The 21,710-nt window shown below is 44.1% G+C and overlaps 3 non-coding genes across 3 annotated transcripts; all 3 read right to left on the bottom strand.

Moving 5' to 3' along the window:
• Window positions 1-1,194: 1,194 nt before the first annotated feature.
• Window positions 1,195-1,266, bottom strand: TRNAH-GUG (transfer RNA histidin (anticodon GUG)). The gene has a single exon. It is a non-coding gene; the product is annotated as a tRNA-His (tRNA).
• Window positions 1,267-1,274: 8 nt separating this feature from the next.
• TRNAC-ACA (transfer RNA cysteine (anticodon ACA)) lies at window positions 1,275-1,347 on the bottom strand. The gene has a single exon. It is a non-coding gene; the product is annotated as a tRNA-Cys (tRNA).
• A 223-nt stretch (window positions 1,348-1,570) lies between these two features.
• Window positions 1,571-1,644, bottom strand: TRNAT-AGU (transfer RNA threonine (anticodon AGU)). The gene has a single exon. It is a non-coding gene; the product is annotated as a tRNA-Thr (tRNA).
• Window positions 1,645-21,710: the final 20,066 nt, after the last annotated feature.

Below are 21,710 nucleotides of genomic sequence, written 5' to 3'. Positions count from 1 at the left end.
GTGTTTCAAACCCGTAAAATGTATTACAACAATGATATCGTCAGGGAAAGTGAAATTTATTGCATTTTTCGCACACAAACGGCACTTACACTGAATGTGTTAATGCTGTAATACTTTTTACTGTTTTGAAACACAAATATTTGTGTTCAGCAAAGTCTCCTGAGTATAACAGTACCCCTCATGTACAGGTTTTAGGGTGTTTTCAAAAGTTACAGAGTCAAACATAAGGCTTGCGTTTCAGTTTTTTCACAATGAAATTCGCCAGATTGGTTACGTTGGCTTTGAGACCGTTTAGTAGCCCAGAAATAAGAATTACTTCCATAATGGCATACCATTTGCAAAAGTAGACAACCCAAGGTATTGGAAATGGGGTATGTTCAGTCTTTTTTAGTAGCCACTTAGTCACAAACACTGGCCAAAATTGGCTTTCAAATTCGTTTTTTGCATTTTTCACACACAAACAAATATTAACGTTAACTTTGGCTAGTGTTTGTGACCAAGTGGCTACTAAAAAAGACTGGACATACCCCATTTGCAATACCTTGGGTTGTCTACTTTTGCAAATGGTATGCCATCATGGGGGTAATTCTCATTCCTGGGCTACCATACAGTCTCAAAGGCAACGTAACCAAACTGGCAAATTTCAATGTGAAAAAACTGAAAAGTGTAACATGCTTTATTTGACCCTGTAACTTCCCAAAACACCATAAAACCTGTACATAGGGGGTACTGTTTTACACGTGAGACATCGCTGAATACAAATATGTGTATTTTATTGCAGTAAAAGCAAACAGTATTATGACATTCACAGTTAGAATGTCACATAGAACTAAGAAAATGTAAAAAAATCTTATTTTCTCTCATTTTTTTATATTGTATTCATATTAAGTTATGTTCCATACCTAAATATTTGATGTTAAATGAAAGCCCTGTTTCCCCTGAATAAAATGATATATAATAAGTGTGGGTGCATTTAATATGAAAGAGGTGAATTACGGTTGGACAGACATATAGCGCAAATGCCAGGTTTTGTTTACGTTTTTTTTGGATCACAACTTGTACATTTGGCTGCGGTCTTAAGGGGTTAAGTCATCAGAAATAATCACTCCTAAATCCCTTTCCTCAGATGTTGAGGTTAGGACTCTATCAAATATTCTGTACTCTGATAGAAACATAGAATGTGAAAAATGGAGATGTCGTGACCCGGATTCGAACCGGGGTTGCTGCGGCCACAACGCAGAGTACTAACCACTATACGATCACGGCACAGCAGCCGAGCCAGGTAGGAGTCGAACCTTCAATCTTCTGATTTGTAGTCAGACGCGTTATCCATTGCGCCACTGGCCCATGTTTTAATAAGATAGACACATATAGTATCTCCTTTTTTTTTTTTTTAAGCTGCCAGAGAAGCAAATACAAATTTTTTTTAGGTTGATGAATTTTCAGTCAACATATATTTAATATATAGTGGTTGTTCTTGTGTGATTTATGTGCCATAACGCAAGAGATGTAGATTCGGTGCAATAATGATGAGGGACATAAGATAGTTTTCCAATTCTAGAGCTAAAATAGGCACTGCTGAGATTCGAACTCAGGATCTCCTGTTTACTAGACAGGCGCTTTAACCAACTAAGCCACAGCACCACAACATACACTCTGCATTCACTACACTAACATACACTCTGCATCAACTGTACACACAGCATCCACTACACAAACCTCCTGTATTCACAGTACACACCAGTGGCGGATCCAGAGCCTGATCTCGGGAGGGGCACTTGTAGATTATTTAAAAAAAATAATCCTGGCACAATAACCACTACAGCTCAGTGTAGTAGTTATGGTGCCAGTAGTGCCAGGATCCCACCCCAGAGTAAGTAGTCATACCGTTTAAGAACAGTTTGACAACTTACCTGGGGTCTGCTGGGATATAGGGCATAGGAGAAGTGGTGTGTGTGTTAGGGGTGAAGTGTGTGTGAAAGGTGCAGTGTGTGTGTGTGAAAGGTGCAGTGTGTGTGTGTGAGCGGTGAAGTGAGTGTGAGTGCGTAAGGGTGACAGTGTGTGTATGGGGGCACTGTATGTATGTGTGGGGCAGTGTGTGTATGGGGGGCACTGTGTGTATGGGGGGGTCGTGTGTGTGTGTTTGGGGCAATGTGTGTATGGGGGCAGCAGTTTGTGTAGGGCACTGTGTGTGTATGGGTGTGCAGTGTGCAGGGCAGTATGTGTATGGGGCAGTGTTTGTGGGGCAGTGTGTTTGTGGGACAGTGTTGTATGGGGACAGTGTTTGTGGGGCAGTGTGTGTATGGGGGCAGTGTTTGTGGGGCAGTGTGTGTATGGGGGCAGTGTTTGTATGTGGACAGTGTGTGTATGGGGTCAGTGTGTGTAGTGTTTGTATGTGGGGCAGTGTGTGTATGGGGTCAGTGTGTAAGGGGGAAGTGTGTGTAGTGTGTATGGGGCAGTGTTTGTGGGGCAGTGTGTGTATGGGGACAGTGTGTATATGGGGACAGTGTGTGTATGGGGACAGTGTGTGTATGGGGACAGTGTGTGTATGGGGACAGTGTGTGTATGGGGACAGTGTGTGTATGGGGTCAGTGTGTGTAGTGTCTGTATGGGGTCAGTGTGTGTATGTGGGGCAGTGTGTGTAGTGTGTGTATGGGGGCAGTGTGTGTATGGGGGCCGTGTTGTATGGGGACAGTGTTGTATGGGGACAGTGGTTGTGGGGCAGTGTGTGTATGTGGACAGTGTTGTATGGGGACAGTGGTTGTGGGGCAGTGTGTGTATGTGGACAGTGTGTGTATGGGGTCAGTGTGTGTAGTGTTTGTATGTGGGGCAGTGTTTGTGGGGCAGTGTGTGTATGGGGTCAGTGTGTGTAGTGTGTATGGGGCAGTGTTTGTGGGGCAGTGTGTGTATGGGGACAGTGTGTATATGGGGACAGTGTGTGTATGGGGACAGTGTGTGTATGGGGTCAGTGTGTGTATGGGGTCAGTGTGTGTATGGGGTCAGTGTGTGTAGTGTCTGTATGGGGGCAGTGTGTGTATGTGGGGCAGTGTGTGTAGTGTTTGTAGTGTGTGTATGGGGTCAGTGTGTGTATGGGGTCAGTGTGTGTATGGGGTCAGTGTGTGTATGGGGTCAGTGTGTGTATGGGGTCAGTGTGTGTATGGGGGCAGTGTGTGTATGGGGGCAGTGTGTGTATGTGGGGCAGTGTGTGTAGTGTTTGTAGTGTGTGTATGGGGTCAGTGTGTGTATGGGGTCAGTGTGTGTATGGGGTCAGTGTGTGTATGGGGTCAGTGTCTGTATGGGGTCAGTGTGTGTATGTGGGGCAGTGTGTGTATGGGGCAGTGTGTGTATGGGGCAGTGTGTGTATGGGGGCAGTGTGTGTATGGGGGCAGTGTGTGTATGTGGGGCAGTGTGTGTATGTGGGGCAGTGTGTGTAGTGTTTGTAGTGTGTGTATGGGGCAGTGTGTGTATGGGGCAGTGTGTGTATGGGGTCAGTGTGTGTATGGGGTCAGTGTGTGTATGGGGGCAGTGTGTGTATGGGGCAGTGTGTGTATGGGGGCAGTGTGTGTATGGGGGCAGTGTGTGCATGGGGTCAGTGTGTGTATGGGGGCAGTGTGTGTAGTGTGTGTATAGTGTGTGTATGGGGCAGTGTATGTGGGGCAGTGTGTATGGGGGGGAGGGGAGGAGGGAAGGGGGGCTTTTTTAATAATAAAAAAAAAAATGTATTTAATGAAATATATTTATGTCCCCCCTCCCTTCTTACCTTTATTGAGGAGGAGGGGGGACATTTCTGGATCCCTGGTGGTCCCAGTGGGATTCCCTGGTGGTCCAGTGGTTCCAGTGAACTCTAGCCCGCGCTCCAGGGCTAGAGTTCACTCTCGCGAGATTTGGAGCGTTGCCGTGGTAACCGCGGCAACGCTCCAAATCTCGCGAGAGGAGGACCCGGAGGAGCTGCTGGTAACAGCTCCCGGGTCCTCTCTATCTCCCCTGCCGGCTGTCAGCACAGTGCCTGCGGACCGGGGAGGGAGATCACTGATCACTCTCCCCGATCCGCAGGCACATTGCAGGGCTGGCGCTTGGGAATGCCAGCCCTGCACTAGCCGGCAGGGGGGAATCTCGGGGGGGGCAATTGCCCCGTTGCCCCCCCCCTGGATCCGCCAATGGTACACACACTACATCCACCACAAATTGAAACACTCTGCATTCGCTATACACAGACACTGCGTCTAATACACACACTACATCCACTACAGACACTGCATCCACTAAACACATTTCATCTAGTACATACAAACACTACATACACTACACAAACACACACTACATCACTGTACACACACTACATCCACTACTCAAACACTCTCTGCGTTCACTACACATTAACACTCTGCATTCACTACACTAACACACCCTCTGCATCCGCTACACACTAACACACCCTCTGCATTCACTACACATTAACACACTGCATTCACTACACTAACACACACTCTGCATCCGCTACACACTAACACACTCTCTGCATTCACTACACATTTACACACACTCTGCATTCACTACACACTAACACACACTCTGCATTCATTACACACTAACACACACTCTGCATTCACTAAACTATGCACACACTCTGGATTCACTATACTGACACAAACTCTGCATTAACTGTACACACAGCATCCACTACACAAACCTCCTGTATTCACAGTACACACACTACATCCACCACAAATTGAAACACTCTGCATTCACTATACACAGACACTGCGTCTAATACACACACTACATCCACTACAGACACTGCATCCACTAAACACATTTAATCTAGTACATACAAACACTACATCCACTACACAAACACACACTACATCCACTACTCAAACACACTCTGCGTTCACTATACACACTGCATCCGCTACACAAACACACACTCTGCATTCACTGCACAAACAGTATCTAATACACACAAAAACTACATCCATTACACACATTCTAATTCACTTCCACTATACACACCACATTCAGTCCTGCATCATTGTCAGCGGACTAGGTAGGGCATGGGCGGGCCTGGGAGGGAGGGGGCGGGGCGGGGCCAGACCTTGTGCTTTGTCAGGGGAGCCACAATTTCTGATGGCAGCCCTGATGATGGGTGGAAGAGAGGTTGAAATAAAAGAGAACACATAGGCAGCGAGCCTGTGAGTTAGAGCTGATGGTAGTGCCATATTGTAAATTATGTAAATTCTTAAAGGAGAGTGTTTAAATAGGTAATAACAAAATGTAGGTAATATCAAATATATTCATATTAGAAAATTCCAAAGGAATTCTTTTTTCAGTTTAGCTATTTTGGCTTTAACGTTCAAATTCAATTTCAATTACTATCAATTCTGACTTCAGTGAATAACCCTGAGTATGTCCAAAGAAATTATAATGTAGATTACAATAAATCACCTGCAGTTAGATCTGTATTTGCTATGTATCATTACATAGCATATGAATATGTCTGGTAATATTCCCCTAGACATACAGAGCTATATATATATATATATATATATATATATATATATATATATATATATATATATATATATATATATATATATATATATATATATATATATGTATTTATATTTTATGTTACAGGTGTCAGAGTCATGTCCTGCTCTCTACTTCTGTATTTCTTATTACGTAGCTAAAGTATTACTGTATACATAGGCCTAAGATCAAGTGGTTAGTAGGCCTAATTATAATACAAGATTCTTTGAAAGGGTTAAACTCGCATTTCTCATGCTTTAAACTAGGTTTCTGTTCTTGCGTCATTGAGCCTGACACCAGCTTTTGCTATCTGTTATGAGCAGCGGGTGGGGACCTAAATAAAAATGTAACCCCTCAGGTGAGTAGGGGTCCCCAAACCCCTAGTCACCCCCCTACCATTTGTTGTTCCATCCAGGCTCCTAAAATAGAGCTTTTTAAGCTCTGGAAAATGTGAGTGCTCCTTTGGAATATATCTTTATCACCACATTATTCATAACATACTGCACTATCATTGTACTTTTATTTCCTTTTTTTTTTTTTTTTTTTAAGAGTAAGAAACATAATTGCGAAATCTGCTGCTACCTTTGTATGTATGATTTTATTACAATAATTGGCCTCCCCTCACTTTTTTTAGGGTGAGGGAGGTAGGTAGGGCTCATTCATTTTGTTGGGAGGGTTGTGACTAGGGGTTCGGGGACAATAGGTCCCCCCCCCTTATTGGTATTTAGGGCCCACACCCGCCGCTCAGGGGTGGGGGCCGGGGGGGAGGACAATAGGTCCCCATCTTATTCTAATTTAGGGGCCCCACCCGCCGTTCAGGGGTGGGAGCCGGGGGAAGGACAATAGGTCCCCCACCCCCTTATTTTAATTTAGGGCCCTCACCCGCCGCTCAGGGGTGGGGGCCGGGGGGAGGACAATAGGTGCATTAAAACCTTTGAATGCTTATTGATACTCCTTCTGAAATGGTGTTACATCTTTGAGTATTCCCAGCAGCTGATTACACAGACAAAGGAAAGCAGAAACATGTTAGTGCATAAGTCCATAACAGCATAAGGGTTTCCAGACCCTGTGTTGTGAATTTCCAGCCTAACAGTCACATTCAGCCTTTCATGCATATCTGTCTCTGCTGTTGATCCGATACAAAAAATGTGAGTTTATTTCCACTTGTTTCTGTACTGCCACTGTATGCCAGAAAAAAAAAAAAGAAATTTTACTTAGAGTAAATTATTTTTCCCTTAATATAGTTTAAGTACCGGTTCCCACCCGTTATTTTATAATAAATAAATATCTTGCATAGATTTTGGTCTCTATGTTTTCTTGCTATTACTGAAGTGTTTGTGGAGCGACCAGAATCTATATGGAATCTATATGGTGAGTAGGAAGTTGTATTGAGTTTATTTTTTCGGAGTGTCTTTTCCACAGTGAAAAACTACATCCCCCTTGTTTCTGTACTACAACCACTATATTAAGGAAAAATAATTTACACTAAATAAAATTTCTGTTTTCCCATACATGAAATATATAATATATACATGAAATATATAATTCCTCTGCAAACTGCAGTCTCAGCCAGGTAGGTAATGTGTCACACCTTAGATGTAGCTGCACTGTCCGTTCAGCTCGTATCTACCCCATGGATTGAAGAATCCATGTCTTTTTTGCCCTCACCACCATCCATGTCTCTGTTCCCCTTCCTTTCATGTCTTTTCTCCCCTCTTCTTCCATGTCGTGGATGTCCTTTGTATTGTATGCAGTGTGTGTATTGAGTACATTGTGTGTGTGTTGTGGATGCAGTGTCTGTGTTTGTGTAGTGTAACTAGTGTTTGTGTGGTGGATGTAGTGTGTCTAGTGGATGCAGTGTCTGTGTAGTGGATGTAGTGGATATGCTTGTAGTAGTATCTGTGTAGGAAGGTGACAGTGTGGGGGGCAGTGTGTTGGAAGGTGACAGTGTGGGGGGCAGGGTGTAATAAGGTGACAATGTGGGGGGCAGGATGTAGGGATGACAGTGTTGATGGGCAGACTGACAGACAACATGCCCTCATTGATACACACTCACTGACAGTCATTGTCTCACACACTGTTTGACTAACACACACGTTCAATGACAGACACACACTGACACGAACACACTCAGAGACACATGCACTCACTAACATACACACACTCACTAACAGACACACTCACACACACAAATTCACTCTGACACATTCACTGACAGACAGACACATACCTACAGGCAGATACACACTGACAGTCACACACACATTCAATGACAAACACACAGACGTCACTGACAGACACAGACTCTTACTGATTTGACAAACACACATTCGCTGACAGACACAGATAAACTCACTGACACACACACACACACACACATTCACTGACAGGCACACAAACACTCAATGATAATGACAGGCACAAAGACTCTCACTGAGGTGATAGACACTCACAGACAGACACATACAAATTCACTGACACACACACACACACATTCCCTGACAGACATACACACACTCACACATTCACTGGCAGACTCACACACATTCTCTCACACACACTCACAAATTACTAATATTATTATTTTAATTTGTCCACCCAGCCTCCCTACCTTTGGGAGAGCTGGAGTGGATCTGTACCTGGGGTCCAGTGGGGCTGATGTGAGGCGGGCAGCTATAAGCACATCAAAGGCGGCGAGGTAACAGTAATCCTCCTGCTCTGCTCCCTCGTGGGATGTCTACCAATGCAGGGAGCCAGAATATAACATCATATTTAGTTTCCCGGCATCAGTATATGGCTCGCGAGGGAACAGAGCAGGAGGATTACAGCTCCCCCGCTGCCTCTGATGTGCTCACAGACGCCCGCCTTGGGGGTCCATAAATTGCTTCCTCCAAAACAGGAGGAAGCACTGGTGACGTCCATGCGGACACTTTGGGATAGATAGAGCCAGGGCTGGCCTTGGCCTTTAGGCACCCTGTGCGAAAAATCAGACACACAGGCACACAGTCTCACACGTCACCCACAGCCACACACACAAAGTTACAGTCACACACAGGCAGACAGCCACACACACACAGGCAGATAGTCACACACAGTTACAGTCACACATAGGCACACAGCCACACACCCACAGGCAGAAAGACACACACACACACACACACACAGTTACAGTCACACATAGGCACACAGCCACACACAGAGAGGCAGACAGTCACATAATATTTACTATGAATTCAATTTGAATTCCTAGCAATTATAACTTTTGTGAATACCCCTGACTATCATTATTTACTAAAGAGAGAATTGTTTGGAATTCAAATTGAATTCAAAGTGAATTTCAAACTTAAGGTCAAAATACCCGGAACGGGAAGTCTTCAAGTTAACTATACTTCCAGTGCAGGTACGTTGCTCTTAAATTTGAGATTCACTTTCAATTCTCACAATTCTCCCTTTAATAAATACCCTATATGTATTATTCTAAGCACTCTATCCTTTCCCTTCAGATTACTCAATAGTTCTGAAGCCTGAAATGGAGATAAACACAAGGTACAACACCTACAAGACATAGAACATATAAAGCATATAATAATGTTTTGAATTTGAACAGTGTCTAAATTCATGATGGTGGAGTTGAAAAGAAGGATAGCAATTATATGACACTTGTATGCAATGCCACGAAAACCACTCGTCTTTACAGTGTGACCCCATCACAGAAAATGATTGATTACCAGTTTATACTCAGGAAAGAAAGCTGACACACAGTATATCCTTAACAAGTCCTACAGATCCTGCCTGGAGGATTAATCCCTCTTTATCATTCCAGAGAGGAGGAAAACTTGCAGATAATGTTTTCAGGAGAGCTAAAAGGCAATAATTGTTTAATTTCGGGATGAATCAATATGGGTCCCATATTACTCTTTAGTAATAAAGCTCTATTTTATATTCTGCTTCTGTATAATCAAAGTCAATTTCCCTGTTCATTGTGGTGTAATGTGAAGGGACATTTCAGAATCAATTCGCAGATCGGTGTCCTTGAGATGGCTTATTATATGGAAGGCTGTAATTACCAGTGTAAAGGCTTTTATAACCCTCATTTCCCGAATTATAATCATCAAAAATTACAATTACACCCTGCAGTATTGGTTTGAAAACCAGAGCACATCCACAGAGATGTTGTTCTTACTGTGAGTATGGAAGAATTCTGCGGTATATTTAATAAAAACAAAGTTACTCATTCATTAGCATTGTGATTATGCCAGGACTAGAGCAGTATAAAAGGTTGTTCTTTTTTAATTTTTTAAATGTAACAATAAGGACTATAAAGATATGGAATTCACTGCATAGGAAGATAGGTCTATAGGATAAAATGAAAACCTTCAACAAAAAGAGATTCAGATTCTTCGGGGTATACAGTTAAAATCATATACAGTGGGACCTCAGTTTACAAATGCCTCGGTTAACATAATTTTCGGTTTACAAATGAAAATCCATTTAAAATAATGCCTCGGTTTACAAATATTTTTCGCAATACAAAGCAAGTTTCCCCAGGATGCATTGCACCTGGGAGGTTTATAGCACCACCACAGTGCATGCTGGAGCCTGTGGGTAGCACGTGGCGTAGAGTGTGGAGGTGTTGGAGCGGATTTTGCATTGAGTTTTGGAGCCATTCTGGAAATTGTTTGCAGTTGTTTTGGGACTTTTTGGTGCATTTCTCAAGCTGTGGAAAGGTAGGGAGCTGAGCTTTGTCGTTTGCATGCCTTTTATTGTGTGTTCTGCATTGTGGGTTGGTTTCCATGCCAGCTCATTTTGACTTTTTTCTGACCTCCTGAACAGATTAATTGGTTTTCAATGCATTCCTATAGGAAACCGCTTTTCGGTTTACAAATATTTCGCAATAAGAAATGTCCCGTAAACGTTCGTAAACCAAGGTCCCACTGTATATGAATTAATAATCCAGATCAAAATACAACTGCTAACTTAATACATTGTTTTGTAGCATAGGCAATTCTAGTCGGGGTCTTCGGGGGCTGAATCCCTGGATATGGGGATCGCTACGGTTGATAATGGCGGCAGGAGGATTCTAATGGTTTTTATTTTTTATTTTTAAATTTACATCAGACATTTGCTTCTTAAAGCAGCTTCTGTTAGGGGAATTGAACTTTGCTGCATTTTCCTCTATTAGGTAGCATTCTGGAGATCCCAGACAGCATCAGCAACACGCTGTTTATAGGTATAGAGGTAGGGACCAGTATTAGAGCTTTTATCGCCTTTTATCAGGGGGCAAGTCCTACCAGTAATAACATGATTACAAACTATCAGAGCAGTGTGTGCTGGTTCTGCTTACAGTGTGCAGGTTGTGTGTGTGCAGCTTGGCAGGTGAGGAAGACAAAAACTAATTTCCATGTTATTACTGTTAGTGGGTGTACTAGTCTTCTTTCCTGGCACCAGCTATTGGTTTTCCAATACTCTATTGTGGTGGAATCTCGGTAAAAATAAATTTAGTAGGCCGAGATTACCACGTGGCATGTGTACGTGCATATGCTGACGTATCGATCAGTTGGTTGCACGAGGCAAGATACGATCAGTAGTGTACGGAGCATGTGCAAGAATACAGGATGTAGTATTCCCCCTCCTCCATTGTGCTGGACAAGCCATGCGGTCAAACAGGAAGTTAATTCTTATTTGTGTTGATTGGTCAAGGGAATGTGCGGGTGGAGCTTAATATGGGAGGAGTTATATGCCTATATAAGGAGCCTGCACTATTGTCCGGGGCTCAGAATTTGCTGTATTTTGGTGACGCTAGTCCCTCTGAGTCCCGATCGGTGATCCAATAAAGAATCTCTTCCTTCCTGAAGAAACCTGTGTCCATCTCTCTGTGCTTGGCTTCCGTCAGTTTCTCCGGTATCATTTGGTGCATTGGCCGGGAAGCTCATCGTTCTACGGTAGCTGAGAGGCAGAGGCGTGAGACGGTCTATCTTTGCCCACGTTCTCTACGGCTGCACCCCTGAACTTCTGCGTGGACCTCCCTTCGTCTCGGCGCCACTGGTCTGTTGTCCAGGAGATCATCGGCCTCTACGTGAGAAGTGCTGGGGTGTCCCCGTCGATGAGTGTGAACTCAGGTTCAGGAACGAGGAGGTAAGACAACTGCTGTTTTAGACGGCAGGACCCGCTAGGGGTATACCGATTGTGCGGTAGGCCCAAAGGGGTTTTTGAATCTGTATCTGCCCCCTCTGTCGGAGGGAAGGAGCGAAGGCGCACCGCTCGATCGAACGCTCTTTAGTCAGACCGTTTGATTTGGTTAGTCAGGCAGGGCGCTCTGGTGTAAAATAAGCCCTAGCCGGACACCGGTGTCTTGTCTAGACTAGCGTTCTAGGGTGTATATTTTGTTCGCTAGGTCGGAGGGACCGGGAGACTAAGCGACGTCTGTGTAAATCCGGTTCGCTAGTTCTCATCCTATCTGGGCTAAGTGGGAAGGCGTGTAAATTTGGAACCCACTAGACTTTTGATAGTACGACTAAGAGGCGTCTGTGTAAATTCGGTCCTCTAGCTCGTTGTATATGTGGTGATTGGGCAGTGTGGCTAACCAAAACGTATGTAGATTGTTTTTAGGTAGTCCATTCAAGGTACTGGCCAATAGTTTAGTTGGGAATTGTAAATGTGTTAGCGATTGTTAGTAAAGTGTATATCTTGTTAGATAGCGCGAGCTCAGCCGTCTAGCGAGAGTGTTAATAGTGTGTTGCTGTATTATAGTGCACGGTACCATAACCCTGTATATTTACTGACATTGTATAATAAGTACTAATCATTGTCGTCCATTGCATGTTTTAACACCATAACCACTAATAATTGTATTGTGACCTTAACTTGTGCTTTGACCTATGCTAACCGTACTGTAACCGCTATTTGTAAAAGACGATGTTACTGGGTGTGTTATAGACGGGTAATTCGTATATAGAGAATTATAGCGTGGGTGACTGTATAGTTACGCCAAAGGGCATAATATTGATTATATAGTGACTGGTGTAGCAGCTGTGTGTGTACGGGAATTCCCTGAGTGTTTATTGTTATTGTGTACGTTTCACTTGGTAACCGTACCACGTGGTGCTGTTGCCAGAGGAAACGGGTGTGACTGTTGAATAGTACGCGTGTATAGTAATCGTTGTCGACGACGTTCCACTGTTAAGTATGGGTGCGTCGCAGTCAACGATTCCGGATCCCTTAGGATGTATGGTTAAGAATTTTAAAAAGGGATTCAAAGTTTGTGATTTTGGGGTAAAGATGTCTCCTGTACGTTTGGTCACTTTGTGCACTAGGGAGTGGCCTACTTTGGTTGCGGCATGGCCGCCACGTGGCAGTTTGGATCCAACTCTGGTACAGCGCTTACACGTGGCTGTATCAGGTAGGCCTGAACTTTACGGCCAGTTTCCTTATATTGACTGTTGGAGACAGGCCGTAAATGACTCGCCAAAATGGCTCCGGACATGCCACGAGGAGCAATGTCGCCTCATGGTAGCTAGGACTTGTTCGTCCACTAGGGCCGGTGTTAGGCCCATTTTGGACACGCCCCCTGAGTCCGAGATCCCTTTGCCGCCCCCTTACTTTCCGGTAAGAGGAAGTGACGTAAATACAGGAAGTCCTGCAACCCTTCCCTCACTACCCCCATCCACTTCCGCTTCCTCCTCTAGTGCAGGATCCACCCCCCCTCGTACTAAATCTCCCCTTCCGGAACCAGAACCCACCCCCATTAGAAACGAATATCCTGATTTGGCGCCACTTCAGACTTCCGGTCAAGCTTCATCTAGCTCGGCCCGAAGTGTTCTATTCACTACCTTTTCCCAAAACCAACCTCCCACATCCCCATACCCTATCTCTCCCCGACCGGAACCCATGACCGACGCCTCCCTACGTAGCCCTATCCAAACCCGACAGTTGACTGGTGCCCAACAATTAAAGCATTATCAGATGCCTCTTCGCCTAAATCCCGGGTCAGCCTATATTAATGCCGCAGGCCAAATGGCACAAGCTGACCCTGTCTTGGTATATGTTCCCTTCACTACAACCGATCTTTTAAACTGGAAGACCCACAATTCCTCGTATACTGAGAAACCACAAGCCATGACTGATCTGTTCACCTCAATAGTACAGACGCATAATCCGACATGGGCTGATTGCCAGCAGTTATTAATGACTTTATTTAACAATGAGGAAAGGACAAGAATAAATCAAGCAGCCATTAAAGCATTAGAGGATAGAGCCCGTGCTTTGAACCAAGCCAATCCAGCAGCATGGGCCGCGACACACTATCCCAACACCGATCCCGATTGGAACGTAAATGGTGCTGATATGGTTCAACTCAGAGCCTATAGAGACGCTATAATTGCTGGCATGAAAGCCGGAGGAAAGAAGGCTATTAATATGTCAAAGACAGTTGAGGTGATTCAGAAAAGCGATGAAGCGCCCAGTGTCTTTTATGACCGATTATTGGAGGCGTACCGTTTGTACACCCCCTTTAATCCGGAGGACGCAGACAATTCCCGAATGGTTAACTCCGCCTTTGTCAGCCAAGCATACGGAGATATTAAGCGCAAGCTACAAAAGTTAGAAGGGTTTGCAGGTATGTCAATCACCCAACTAATGGAGGTAGCAAATAAGGTGTATATGAACAGGGATACAGAAAGCAAGAAAGAGGAGGAGCGCAAGATGCGTAAAAAGGCTGATATGCTAGCGGTAGCGATCGCAGGCGTAGATAGACGGGGCCCAGATAGAGGCGATAGTAGATGGAATGAGGAACCTCTAGGTAAAAATCAGTGCGCTTACTGTAGGGAAGAAGGGCATTGGAGAAATGAGTGTCCGCGAAGGGAACAGTCTGAGAAAGACAGACCTAGGACAGGTTTCGGAAACTTTAGAGGCAGAGCGAGAGGTAGAGGAGGCCCCGGAGGGAGTAATGGTTATAGAGGGAATAATGGTTACAGAGGAAGTGTTAGGGAGGACAGGTATATTCCAGCAGCGCAAAGGTCCCGCGATAGAGAAGGTAGGGACTTCGTAGGATTGGCTGACACGGTCATGGAGGACTATTGATACCGACCGGGCTCCATCCCCCTTGGTCGAGCGGAGCCTATGGTCGATGTATCAATAGGGGGAAAAAGGAGTGCGTTCATGATCGACACTGGTGCTGAACATTCAGTGGTGACTAATCTAGTTGCTCCTCCATCTGGAAGGACTATTACTGTGATAGGAGCAACTGGAAGAAGTGCTGAAAAACCGGTTCTTAAAAGTCGACTCTGTACATTGGGAGGCCACGTAGTAAAACACCAATTCCTTTATATGCCTGAATGTCCAGTCCAATTGCTGGGACGTGATATGCTATCCAAATTACAAGCGCAGATTACGTTCCTACCAGATGGAACAACATCTTTAAAGTTTAATGGACCTTCAGGTATTATGACTTTATCCGTACCAAAGGAAGAAGAGTGGCGACTTTATACAGTGTTGACTAGCCAAAACCCTAGGAGTGATGAGACATTATTTAACATACCAGGAGTTTGGGCAGAGAACAACCCACCAGGACTGGCCCGCAATATTCCACCTATAAAAATTGAACTTAAACATGGGGTTTATCCAGTGAGCCTGAGACAATACCACATCCCGCAGAAGGCTAAGAAGAACATCCAATCCTATCTGGATAAGTTCATACGGTATGGTATCCTAAAATTCTGTACTTCCCCCTGGAACACCCCATTGCTGCCTGTTCAGAAGCCCGGCACAGATGAGTATCGACCTGTGCAGGACTTAAGAGCAGTCAATGATGCGGTTGTTAGCATACATCCAGTTGTACCCAATCCATATAACCTGCTTGCTTTAATTCCGGGCGGGGCAACTTACTTCACAGTTTTAGACCTCAAAGATGCCTTCTTTTGCCTCCGAATTGCCGCAGAAAGTCAATGTATTTTCGCTTTCCAATGGGAGAACGCTGTAACGGGCTCAAAACGCCAAATGACTTGGACAAGACTGCCCCAAGGGTTTAAAAATTCACCTACCCTATTTGGTTCAGCCCTAAGTCAAGATCTATTGGATTTCGAGTCCATCCCAGGAGAGTGTGTATTGTTACAATATGTAGATGACTTGTTGATAGCAGCAGTTACAAAAGAAATCTGTCAGCAAGCAACGCACGATCTACTACACATTCTCTGGAAGGCAGGATACAAAGTGTCTAGAAAGAAGGCTCAGTTGTGTTTGCCAACTGTTAAGTATCTGGGATTCCATATCTCTGAAGGTCAAAGAATTATGGGGCCAGAGAGAAAAGAGGCTGTCTGCCAAATACCAGTACCCAAGAATAGAAGACAAGTGCGAGAATTCTTGGGGGCAGCAGGCTTCTGTAGGATATGGATTCCCAGCTATGCGATACTGGCAAAACCTCTGTACGTAGCTATCAAAGGTACAGAGCACGACCCCTTCCTATGGACCCAAGAACAGCAAACGGCATTTGAAGATGTGAAGAAGGCTTTGATGAGTGCCCCAGCATTAGGTCTACCTGATCACACACGACCATTCTACCTGTATGTACACGAGCAAAGAAGAATGGCTGTGGGAGTATTGACACAGTACTTGGGATCATGGCAAAGACCTGTTGCCTACATGTCTAAACAATTGGATGCAGTGGCCAGCGGACTTCCACCTTGTCTAAGAGCCGTAGCTGCAGCCGCCCTGCTAGTAGCTGAAGCCGATAAACTCACTCTGGGTCAAGAACTTTATGTACGAGTCCCACATGCAGTACAGACGTTGTTGGATTACAAAGGAAATCATTGGTTTAGTAACAGCCGTATGACTAAGTATCAAGCAATGTTGTGTGAAAACCCAAGAGTGCATTTAGAGACTGTAAATACCTTAAATCCAGCTACCCTTTTGCCACAACCTACTGAAAGTCAACATGATTGTTTGGAAGTAATGGATGAAGTATTCTCAAGTAGACCAGATCTTCGTGATTTTCCCATCCAGAACCCCGATGTTCAATATTATACAGACGGCAGTAGTTATGTGAAAGAAGGGATCCGCTATGCAGGATATGCAGTAACAACAATAGACAAGGTGATAGAAGCTCGGCCACTGGCGAAAGGAACAACAGCACAAAAGGCAGAATTGATAGCACTGACACGAGCGTTACAATTGGCTGAAGGTTTAAGAGTGAATATCTATACGGACTCTAAGTATGCGTTTTTAACCACTCATGCCCATGGAGCTTTGTATAAAGAAAGAGGACTACTGAATTCAGAAGGCAAAGAGATCAAGTACGCAGCTGAAATCCTACAACTATTGGAAGCAGTGTGGGAGCCGAAAGAAGTCGGTATTATTCATTGTCGAGCACATCTGAGAGGTGATGGTGATGTAACCAAGGGAAATCGGATGGCAGATAGTGCAGCTAAGCGTGCTGCTGAATCAGGAAGACAGGAGTATGTAGGGCAGATAGCTGCTCTTATACCAACTCCACTGTCCCAATGGACTCCAGTTTATACAGCTCAAGAAGAGGAGTGGTTAAAGACTGAACCGGGAAAGTATCTGGAGAACAAGTGGTATCAGCTAGAAGATGGAAGAATAGTTATACCAGCATCACTAGCAGTAGAAATTGTCCAAAACTATCATAACGGGACACATTCTGGGAGAGACAGTACTGAAGAATCTCTTAGAAAACATTTCTACATACCAAGATTGTCCAACTTGACTCAGGCCATTGTACGTAGATGTGTAACGTGTGCTAAAAATAATGCAAGACAAGGACCAGTAAAACCACCAGGAGTCCAGTTTATGGGGGGACTCCCCATGTCCGATCTACAAATAGACTTTACAGTGATGCCTAAGTCGGGTGGACATCGTTACCTGCTGGTAATTGTGTGCACCTATTCAGGCTGGGTAGAAGCATGTCCTACTCGTACAGAGAAAGCAGGAGAAGTTGTGAGATTCCTGCTACGAGAAATAATACCCCGATATGGACTACCTTGTTCTATAGGATCGGACAATGGTCCAGCTTTTGTTCACCAGTGCCTACAACAACTGACTCATATGCTTGGTATAAAGTGGAGGCTTCATACTGCATATAGACCCCAGAGTTCTGGTAAGGTAGAGAGAATGAACAGAACTATAAAGAACCAGTTGGCTAAAATGTGTCAGGAAACCCAACTTAAGTGGAACGTTCTCTTACCCATAGCTTTATTGCGAATCCGCAGTACCCCTACCAGAAGGATGGGCCTCTCTCCTTTTGAAATCATGTATGGGCGACCTCCTCCCGTACTTGGTAACTTAAGGGGGGACTTGAGTCAGTTGGGAGAAGGAATTACTCGGCAGCAGGTTGTAGAGTTGGGTAAGACTATGGAGGAGGTACAGAAATGGGTACAAGATAGATTACCTGTGAATATTTATCCCCCTGTGCATAGTTATCATCCAGGAGACCAAGTGTGGATTAAAGAGTGGAATAATGTACCGTTAGGGCCCAAGTGGAGAGGTCCTTATGTTGTTCTTTTGTCTACCCCTACAGCGATAAAAGTAGCAGAAGTGACTCCGTGGATACATCACTCCAGGGTTAAACCAGCAGCAGTTGATTCTTGGCAAGTTACAGCAGATCCAGAGAATCCCTGCAAGATCCGGTTAAAACGCACTACTCATTCGGAGTAACGAGGAATCGTGTGGATTACAAAATCTTATTGTTACAGGTAGTGAGTGTTTAGACGGCCATAATAAAGCTGTCCGCTCACCAACATATAGTGTATAAGCCAGGAAAGTCTCGAAGGGACACCTGTGAAGATGAGCAGAACTCCATTCCCTGCAGCCCCTCACATCCTGGAAGCTGAGGCGCCATCGCACGGACGAAGACTGAGGATGACGGCGAAAGATGTGCTTTTTATAGTGTTTATTTACATGTGTTTTTATATTCAGGAAGGTAGAGGTACCGACACTCCTAGCTGTGAGGTATGCATTAAGACTACGAGAACAGGTAACCATATTTCCCAAACCCTAATCTGGCATTCACAATACGAGTGTAAAGGAGATGTATCGAGATGTAGATACTTAAATATAGACTATAGTGTGTGCCATTTAGGAGTAGGAGAACCTAAGTGCTTCAGTCCGGAGTATCAACCTCGTACAATTTGGTTGACTCTCAGGAATGGAGATCCTCAGGGGACCCTAATTAATAAAACGGTGTTAGAATCCGTACATTCTTCGGGTGTTCTGCTATTTGATGCGTGTAAAGCGATATCGAGTGATAGAAAGCCGTGGAATGTATGTGGGGATCTTAGATGGGAGAGGACGTATGGGTCTAACGATAAATATATTTGTCCCAGTAGCAAAAATAAATATGTGAGTCCTAGATGCCCAAATAAAGACTATAACTTTTGTCCATATTGGTCTTGTGTGGGGTGGGCGACTTGGGGACAGACAGTAGATAAAGACATGATAGTGACGAAGTTGCCGACTAGCCCATATTGTAAGTCTATGGAATGTAATCCCATCCATATATTTATAAATAACCCCGACAAATTCTTAGACAAATATGGCAATTTATTTGGGTTTCAGATATACGGGACTGGTTTAGATCCTGGGACAATATTGTTTATAGGGATAGAGACTGATACGGTATCCTCCCAGACTCATCAAGTGTACCATTCCTTTTATGAAGAGATGAGTATAGATAACAAGATCCCCCATAACGCTAAAAACTTGTTCATCGATTTAGCTGAAAGTATTGCCGGTAGTCTTAATGTTACCAACTGCTATGTGTGTGGAGGTACTAACATGGGAGACCAATGGCCTTGGGAAGCAAAGGAGGTAATGTCCGGTTCTGAGGCAGTTGACCAACTAATATCTACACAAGCCGATTATCATATGAGTGTTAGAGGTAAATCTGAGTGGAGATTAAAGACCTCCATCATAGGTTATGTTTGCATAGCAAGGAAAGGAATAATGTATAACACTTCTGTAGGAGAGTTAACTTGTCTAGGGCAAAAAGCTTATGATGATGATACAAAGAATACAACTTGGTGGTCGGCTTCAAATGTCTCAGAACCATTAAACCCGTTTGCTAGATATGCCAATTTAAAGGACGTGTGGTTTGATTTATCCATCACATCTACCTGGAGAGCCCCAGCAAATTTGTACTGGATCTGTGGTAAGAAAGCCTATTCGGAGTTGCCACAGGACTGGGAAGGGGCATGTGTGTTGGGTATGCTCAAACCATCCTTCTTCTTGTTACCGATTGAAACAGGTGAGACTTTAGGTGTTAAAGTGTATGATGTGAATCATAGGAAGAAAAGGGGACCCATAGAGATAGGTACCTGGGAAGATAATGAATGGCCTCCCCAGCGTATCATAGATTATTATGGGCCAGCCACGTGGGCTGAGGATGGTACCTTTGGTTACAGAACCCCTATTTATATGCTCAACCGTATTATAAGATTACAGGCGGTGGTTGAGATTATCACTAATGAGACATCACAGGCGCTCAATCTTCTAGCGAAGCATAACACCAGGATGAGGACCGCAGTCTACCAAAATAGATTAGCCTTGGATTACCTTTTGGCAGTAGAGGGAGGTGTATGTGGGAAGTTTAACCTAAGCAATTGCTGTCTTCAAATAGATGACGAAGGGCAAGCAATAGCTGAGCTTACTAGCCATATGGTTAAACTAGCGCATGTGCCTACTCAGGTATGGAAAGGGTATAATCCAAGTAGTTGGTTTGGTAGCTGGTATGAGTGGTTTGGAGGGCTTAAGGCAGTGGTAGGTGGAGTCCTACTAATCTTAATGTTGTGTCTACTCCTACCGTGTCTTATACCCTTAGTAGTTAGGTCTGTGCAAAGCCTGATAGGAACTATAGCAGAGAGGAAGGCTGCTGCACAGATAATGGCCATATATAAGTATAAGGCTCTAGATCAGGGAGAAACTATGCAGGAAGATGAGTGTTGAAAAGATTCACATCATAAGATAAGTCTGGTCTGGTTCAAGGTAACTTGCGGTGTAAGCAAACCAAGGTTATGTGATGCCTCAAGTAATTGTAAAATATCAAGAGGCATCAAAGGGGGGAATGTGGTGGAATCTCGGTAAAAATAAATTTAGTAGGCCGAGATTACCACGTGGCATGTGTACGTGCATATGCTGACGTATCGATCAGTTGGTTGCACGAGGCAAGATACGATCAGTAGTGTACGGAGCATGTGCAAGAATACAGGATGTAGTATTCCCCCTCCTCCATTGTGCTGGACAAGCCATGCGGTCAAACAGGAAGTTAATTCTTATTTGTGTTGATTGGTCAAGGGAATGTGCGGGTGGAGCTTAATATGGGAGGAGTTATATGCCTATATAAGGAGCCTGCACTATTGTCCGGGGCTCAGAATTTGCTGTATTTTGGTGACGCTAGTCCCTCTGAGTCCCGATCGGTGATCCAATAAAGAATCTCTTCCTTCCTGAAGAAACCTGTGTCCATCTCTCTGTGCTTGGCTTCCGTCAGTTTCTCCGGTATCACTATGTGTTGGTGGGTGACACACTGAGAAATGAAGGGAGAAACTGAAAATCTCATCATGTATTGCTACTCAGTGCTGCTGGAGCAATAGGCTGTGGAGGTTTTATTGCATTTAAATTCTTTATTTTATTGTGCATATGTAAGACAAGGTACATTTATGCCGGCATTTGCCACAACAGCATTCTACCGGGTTTTACGCGTTCATACATAGACTGTAATGTGGCTTGGATAGAGGTTTTATTGTATTTATAGAAATAGCTGATCCTATATAACAGTGCATTCTGAAAAAGAAATAAATAGCTGATATTATTATAAATCATGTCATGCATGAGCAAATCATGTCGGCCGCTATCTGATACAGGTAGAGCGGCCATCCTAACTAGCTCGGTGGAATCCTATTAGACCAGTGCCTATGAACAACTGCCCCCCACATCCCCCTTCTTGCTACACACTGTATGTTTTGCTATTCCTACGTCAAACCTATCCAGGCATCTATTGCCTTTCTAGTAAATAAGTATATTCTTACATTACCATTTAGTCCTGCAGCGTCCAATGTCAGGTTGGAAGTTCTGTTTTTTGTCTATGCTTTGGTGGTTAAGGTGCATGGAGTGTTCCTTTAAATTTCAAAGATTAATTGTGCTGGCAGAATTGCTAGTAAATATATAGACTGGAAGAAAAT

The sequence above is a fragment of the Pelobates fuscus genome, chromosome 3 (assembly GCF_036172605.1).
Source record: "Pelobates fuscus isolate aPelFus1 chromosome 3, aPelFus1.pri, whole genome shotgun sequence".
Classification (NCBI taxonomy): domain Eukaryota; kingdom Metazoa; phylum Chordata; class Amphibia; order Anura; family Pelobatidae; genus Pelobates; species Pelobates fuscus.
This window is presented reverse-complemented; position numbering and strand designations above follow the sequence as displayed.